This window comes from Heptranchias perlo, chromosome 24 (assembly GCF_035084215.1).
Source record: "Heptranchias perlo isolate sHepPer1 chromosome 24, sHepPer1.hap1, whole genome shotgun sequence".
NCBI classification, from domain to species: domain Eukaryota; kingdom Metazoa; phylum Chordata; class Chondrichthyes; order Hexanchiformes; family Hexanchidae; genus Heptranchias; species Heptranchias perlo.
In genome coordinates, this window is record NC_090348.1 from 48,780,233 (window position 1) to 48,788,247 (window position 8,015).

An 8,015-nucleotide genomic window follows, 5' to 3' on the forward strand; every position below is an offset into this window, starting at 1 on the left:
CACACTCATCTCATGCTCAGCTCACCTCTCCTCACACACTCACCGCACACACTCACCGCACACACTCACCGCACACACTCATCTCATGCTCAGCTCACCTCTCCTCACACACTCACCGCACACACTCACCTCACACACTCATCTCATGCTCAGCTCACCTCTCCTCACACACTCACCGCACACACTCACCGCACACACTCATCTCATGCTCAGCTCACCTCTCCTCACACACTCACCGCACACACTCACCGCACACACTCACCGCACACACTCATCTCATGCTCAGCTCACCTCTCCTCACACACTCACCGCACACACTCACCGCACACACTCATCTCATGCTCAGCTCACCTCTCCTCACACACTCACCGCACACACTCACCTCACACACTCATCTCATGCTCAGCTCACCTCTCCTCACACACTCACCGCACACACTCACCGCACACACTCACCGCACACACTCATCTCATGCTCAGCTCACCTCTCCTCACACACTCACCGCACACACTCACCGCACACACTCATCTCATGCTCAGCTCACCTCTCCTCACACACTCACCGCACACACTCACCGCACACACTCATCTCATGCTCAGCTCACCTCTCCTCACACACTCACCGCACACACTCACCGCACACACTCACCGCGCACACTCACCTCACACACTCACCCCACACACTCACCTCGACTCACACACTCACCCTCACACACTCACCCCACACACTCACCTCGACTCACACACTCACCCTCACACACTCACCGCACACACTCACCTCACACAATCACCCCACATACTCACCTCTCCTCACACATTCATCTCACACACTCACACCCCACACTCACTTCTCCTGACACACTCACCCTCACACACTCACCTCTCCTCACACACTCACCCCACACACTCACCTCACACCTAAATTCCGAGCTGGTTAATCACAGAGCTGAAGTCAGAATCAAGGCTACATGGCCTCTCAAGAAGCTGTATTCTCATTATATTATCAGCCAGCAACACTCTTATCTACATGGGGGGAGTGGGGGGAGGCCAGACAGTACCAAGCACCTGGACAGCCAACTTAATTATCAACGTACTAAGGACAATTGTGTCTTTGTGTGTGTGTGTGTGAATTTGTAACTACCCCATGTATGGGAGTCAAGGAGTTAACATTGGTCAAATACCCATCATGCTTTTCTCTTTTATGGTCAAGTGACTGTTCATCAAGTGACTGTTCACGTATTTCTACATTAGTGTGGTCTTTGTAGTTTTCCACATTCCCTCCTTTTGTCCTATATATATATATATATATGAGGACAATACTCTGAGAGAGCATTATTCCACCCAGACGTTCAAACTCCTCCTGTGTCACCTCATCCTGTGTCACCCCTACTTGCACCATCAAATTTGTGGGCGCTATATATGTACCCAGATTGGACATCATAGCACAGCAACATTTAAGTAAGCAATAAACTATCAGAATTATAACAACGAATATGACTAACCCTTGAACTAGCGAAGTTCCAATAGAACTCAGACATGTTTCATCAATACGCCTTTGTATCTTATCTCTTCTCAGGAACAGACTCCTTCTAAACATCTCTCAAGTAAGCTGTGAATGTCCTTGGTCAGCTAAACCTATTCATGTCAGTTTGAAAAGGGCTAACTAGTCAAATATCCTATAGTGCTTTATATTTTGTTTCCAGCCTAACTGGACTGAATGGTACCTTTCAGACCATATTACACCTGTGAATTGGTGCCCTCCCCTTTATATCCCTTAATCCAAATTTTACCCCTACAATATCCTCTTGGATGCTGTACCTCATCTTAACCAGGTTCCCTTCGTGTTGGCCACCAGTCCGGGTGGAAGAGACGTAGAGCATCTGATAATCCTATCAAACTATGATTGTCTCCCCTTTTACATGCACCTTACCCCAGCGGGTGCTACTCCCGGTACCATTAAGATGTTTTCTTAGTTGAAATCACAGACAATGGGGACATTCTCACCCAGGCTCTGTTTTACTATCTTTGCCAAACCCTTCATCATCTGCTTACATTTATTACATGCCATGAAATTCAAGAAGCACATTACAACAAACTGCACTACGACTAATACATGTGAAATTAATCTAATCCAAGGATGGATCTGTATATTCAGTCCCAAATTCCAGAGGTCATCCCACCAAGTGGTGACTTTAATTTGGTCAATGTCATGCTTAATGTTTTTATTGTCCTGTTGTAGGTTATAATAAACCTTCTGGGAGAGGCGTATCTCCATTCGCAATGCTTTCAAGTATTTAGGCAACAGGGGTGTCAGATACCCAAATGTGTCCTGATATTCTTTTAAGTCCTTTCTGACATTCTCAGAAACTTGCAAGGTGGTGAGGTTATGCCGGTGTATCTCTACCAGTTCCTCGGGTCCAATCCGAACCAGGACTTCAGAAATGGAGTAGAATTCTGGACTTAAAATATCACAAGTTAGATTGGCATATTTAAATGTTTTAAATTAATTGTAACACAGTATTCGCCCTCTCCGGCATATGCCACTTGAGTGGGTTTTAGATTCGCCTCTCGGGCCTCCATGGTACAGTTAATATCCGGATTGGTACCGGTATTATTAAACCCACACTGTGCTTCTAGGCTGTGTCCAACACTATGTGGACACACAGTGACAGCATGTCTAGTAACACATCCCTTTAATTTTGTTCCAGCCAATCAGCTTAAATCTATGTCCTCTAGTTCTTGAACCCTCTGCTAGGGGAAACAGGTACTTCCTGTCTACTTTATCTGGGCCCCTCATAATCTTGTAATTTTGTATCCATCGTGCGGATATCTTCTAAATATTGTTTCTCCCAATTTTATTGTTAACTGATGGGAACCTAACCCGGAATTTTGGAAATCCAAATTACTATGTCCCTCTTTGCTTTAATTTCAGTCCTTCTGATTGGTACCAGTGTTTCCTGACTGTTTCATTAATTAGTTGGTTTCTCTATGGACCATGTGTCAGTGCCTTGTTTAAAAGGATTTCTCACTCGCCTGGACCACATTAACCATTTTCCTGTTGTGCTGTTGTCAAGTAACTGAGCCTGTCTGAGACTTATTCTTCAATGTATCTTCTTCATGTATCTCCGCATACTAGCAGCATCTCATAGGAATGAGCTTAGTGTTCTTGGATATTAACTTTCTGCTGGCCAGTCTCTTCTTCCTCATGGTATTCCGAATGTGTTTTCCATGGCACACATCATATGTCCTGTAGGATTCAGTCCTGTAAAAGCAACTGGTTTGTTTAAAGAGTGGTTGCAATAGCTCACCAGGCCATAGGCCTTTGTAATCATGTTCTTCATCCTGATCTCCGTTTCAGATGATGGCAACATACATTTGTATCTTTTATGTCCACTGTGGCCATTCTTAGGTTTTCAGGTTATCTTATCAAAAAGATCAGGGGTGTCTAGAGTGCTTATCTTCCCCTGCATGGTCCCGATGTCAGGGTAGTGGCCAGGCTCTTGAGTGTAGTTTTCTCATTATTCATTATAGGCAAGGACACAAATATCTCCACGAGAAAGCTATCAATTTACTATTCTCAACTACACTTTCCTGACTTCCACTAGATTGTATATTTATGCCAGATTGATTTTTTTTTAATCATGCTCAGTTCAACGACTTTAGAGAAATTCCCATTTGGTGTAATTTCTCTGTTTCTTTACTTTAATTCTCAATCACTTCCTCTCATCCAATTTTACATAACCCATTATATTACCTATCATGAGCCCTGGAGGAACGTTACTGTCCGATACAATATTTACAGTCCGGTCCAATATCCGAAAATTTGTTTATTTTACGTCATTTCTTCTTGAACCGCTTTTCATTTCCCAAAATATCCCACTACATTGTGCCCGAGTCCCTTCTATCATTTCACAATTATCCCAACTTGAGAGCAGTATTGTTGGACTGACAGGACTTGTCAATGTAAAATTTTCTTCCCTCTCGAAAAGAATTCTTCCTTGATACACAGCATTCAATAGGAACCATTTAGACTGGACTTCTTTTATTTGATTATCCCCTTAAATTACAAGTAAATTTTTTTTCTTCTTGAGTGCTTGAATAGCAACTCATATAATTTTTTTTTATCAAATTATGTCCAGGCTTTGTGGTTTTATAGTAGAGATGAAGTGCTCGTAACTACTTTTGGATGTAACTCCCATATTTTCCCACCTCGAGCACTCTGTCTCGGAAGACAATAAATGGGTTAAAACAAAACAAATCAAAATGTTTTCAAAAGAAGAGAATCAGGTTGATATCACCACGCTGTGACATTTGGTATCTGCTGATGTCTGCAGCTAAAGTCTTAAATCTTTAACACCACTGGATCGTTTCCTGCACCAAATTTCTCCAGCAAAGGTTGCACCGTAACTTTGTAACTACTCTTGGTAATCCTGTACCATCAACACTCAACGTGGTCCCAAAAAAAAAACCAGGGTCACCTGTTTTAAAATAAACACAGAAAATCCATTGCGGCTCTTCTTGAGAGCCCAAGGGGTTAATTTGTCAAATCATCATTTATTATTTATTTTGCCCAAAGGAATAATCCCTTTACCCGAAACAAATCAGAAAACAAAACAGGAGAGAGAAATTGCCTCGTCCCTCTCTCTCTCTCTCTGGAGCACGCAGCCTGTCTGAGATAAACACTGTCTCTCCCACATACAGATGTACGTAGGGCTGCGGACTGGAATTCCCAACTCCAAATCCTAATCTCCGTGCTTTCAAGATGTAACCACATTAAGCAGATGTCATTAGCAGCCGCCTGCTAAGATACGTTATATTCCTCTTTTATTAATTTATTAATGGTTTGGGCATGTGTTTCTAGCACTGTAGCTATGCTTTGAAAATGTATCCTCAGACAATTCCTTATCTGTATTTTCATTTATTTTTTAATATATCTTTAATGCGAGACCTTAAATCTCTGACCTTTTGATGTAATGCTGCCAAATCAATGTTACTAACAACTGATGCATCCGGATTAAAGTCATTTTCACATCGTTCACCTGACGAAGGAGGAAGCCTCCGAAAGCTTGTGAATTTAAAATAAAATTGCTGGACTATAACTTGGTGTTGTAAAATTGTTTACAATTGTCAACCCCAGTCCATCACTGGCATCTCCACATCATGACCCGTATTAAAGGCAGTTGCTATATCATTTATCACAGATCTTTACGTCTCCATATTTGTCTATCTCTTTTACGATGTCGACTTCCATTCCATGTCTCGCTTTGTTTTAACACTTGAGTTAGGAGGTGTTGATCATACTTGTTGAGTTTTCTTAGCATTCTCAATGCGAGTTATATAATTTGTCAGGGAAGGTCTCCCCTGATGGTCAGATCGAACTTCCTTATCATACTGTGGTGGGGTAAAACTGATCGGTGTTTAGTACCCTGTGTCAGTACATAGCTCAAGTAATGGACTTCCAATTCTCTAACCTATGCTTTCTTTTCATACGATTTGTTTTACATTCCTTTCTTATCAATTTTTTCACTGTAGCATTGTCTGTGTGTAAACTTATATTTCAGTCAATTGTAGCCTTTGGCATTTCCGAGTAATTGGGTCAATTTTAATAATATAACCTATACCAATTGTTACCTCATGTTCACCTGTGTAATGGTTAGCCTCAGACAGTTCTCAACCGACTGGGTCATTTCTATCTGTTTGAACTGCTCTTGGCATGACAGTCTGGCTTCTTGGGATGGAAGGGGTTAATCTTAACTTGCTCTTGTGGTAGGAGTAATTTGATACTTCTCCCTTTGAGATTAAGTTTCCACAATCAAAATTTCTCTTCACACAGGTTTGACTGATTTTTTTTTCTCACATTTATGGATTACTTTTACACTATATATTTTGCACACTATTTTTGAGATTTATTTTAATCATAGTGTTTAATCAATCACAATAGCACAAAATGCTTCGAAGATCAGTTTAATTTATAACTAGAGATCATCCTGCAACTGTAACTTGTAATTCTTTAAATCTGCACTTTATCTTTTCTTTTACAATTAAACCTCATTTTGTCTCGGTGAATTGAAAACAGATGTCGGTGTCCTTGGAAGGGTTAACTTTTTAACAAACCGACGGAGTCAGATATCAGATTCACGCAGCGTTCTCAGCATACGTCAACGTAATTTGCACATAAATTCTTTTAAAAAAAAATTCATACCGGGAAATAACATCTCCCATCGTACATTTTAGTTTATATGAACTTTTGTTTTAGGTACTGATCAACCTTCACATTGCTTCATAAGTTTTATAATTTGCTGTCCAATTCACTTTTTTTTTCTACATACTTTTAGTGGGTGTGATTATAATCAACTCTCCGAGCTGTTCCAGCTTTCCGACTTTTCCTATCACGGTGATACCAGATAGCTTTTTTTTAATCTGTCCCGTTAATTTTTTTTTAACCTCTTTTTTAAACCACAGCCAATCACAAGATAAAAATTCAAAATGCCAATTTTTTAGAAGATCCCATGTCTGGAATTTAACATGCTCACATTTTATAAGAACCAGAATTTAATAGGTCACTTAACCTCAATAACTCCAATTTTAATTCAGCAATATCAGAATTAAACACAACACAAGACAAGACAGATACATCACACAAAAGAAGAAAACACGTAAGACGCAGTAAGAAGAGGGCGTGGCCCACAACACCGACAGAAACACTGATCAGGACAAGCTTTTTAAAGGGACAGTACACCAAAAACAAAGAACCTTTCTTTTTCGGGTCTCTGTGTTTTAAACATTTTTGTAGTCACTTAATTCTGTCCATATTAAATGTACCGTCTTCGGGAAAGGGATATTTCTTAGTTTTGGTCAAACTATCAACTCGTCAGTTGCCTCTCTCCCAAAGTCTCTGTACATGTAAGCAGCAGGTGTTCCCTTTGGAGGGAATTTGCCAGCGTTGGCGCCCATGGCTTATAGTTTATACAATCCTCCACACTGTAATTACACAACAATCAAGGCCTATCTTAACTATCACAATTCTATACTTGATAATTCAGCTGATTGGACAAGACGGTGTGTGAAAGAAACGTCTGCACTTAGTTGAATCAGCTGACTTACGCAAGATTATTTTAAAAAATGCTCCTTCCCTTGAGCAGGGGGAACCCTACCAGTGTTTCTATCGAAACACTTAATTCAGGTAAACCAGAATTTCGCACTTTTTCCGAATCCACGACATCCACACCAGTCTGCGTTTGTCGCCACTACAGACCTGTAATTTCACACTTTTCCGAATTACGCAACATCTAGTCTGCGCTTGTCCAAATTACAACTTCACACGAAGAATTTTTAAACAAGTCTGCAAACTGGTTACCTCTTTTCTGGTGCCTCGATCCACTAGGAGCTGACAGTCTGTCGGTCCCATACAGCAACCTCAACTTCAGTCTAGTCACCGGTATCACAGATCGACTCCGTTATTGCTCTCTCTCAGCCCGTTACTACAACACCGCAGCTGACAATATCGAGTAATCTGTCGCGCGTCTCTCTCTCTCTTTTTTTTTCTTTCCTTGTCGATACGAAACACATTTCCTATGATCGCCTTCCAATTTCTAAAGGCAAACAGAAGAATTAGTCACGTCAGTTAATGCATACACCTTTCAATCGCTGTGTGTCTGGGCTTGTACAGACAACTGGTGTCTGCACTTACCGGAGATCACAAGCGATCTCAGTGGGACCTCCAAGAAACTGTCGAAAACTTAATTGCCTATTATACACAATGCATTAACTCCAAACACTTATTTTCAGACAAGTAAGAATTTATTAAGAAACTTGTACAAGTTGGAAGGTAGCTCAAGCAACGGTTGAGACTACGCCTTCAATTCAAACAAAGAAACGGTTATCTTTTATACACTTAATTCAGTAATGTCTGTCTATCATTGAATATGGGCGTACATGTACACTCTCAGTGCTCAAGTGGTTCGTCAATCAAAAAAATAGGGACCCACCCTCTGACATCCATAGCTCATTCCTGTT

General features: G+C 41.0%; 1 long non-coding RNA gene across 1 annotated transcript; it reads right to left on the reverse strand.

Moving 5' to 3' along the window:
• Positions 1-1,996: 1,996 nt before the first annotated feature.
• Positions 1,997-7,762, reverse strand: LOC137341895 (uncharacterized). Its single transcript, XR_010967150.1, has 2 exons — positions 7,357-7,762; positions 1,997-3,261 (listed from the first exon to the last, which is right to left on the reverse strand). It is a non-coding gene; the product is annotated as an uncharacterized lncRNA (long non-coding RNA).
• Between the last annotated feature and the right edge of the window lie 253 nt (positions 7,763-8,015).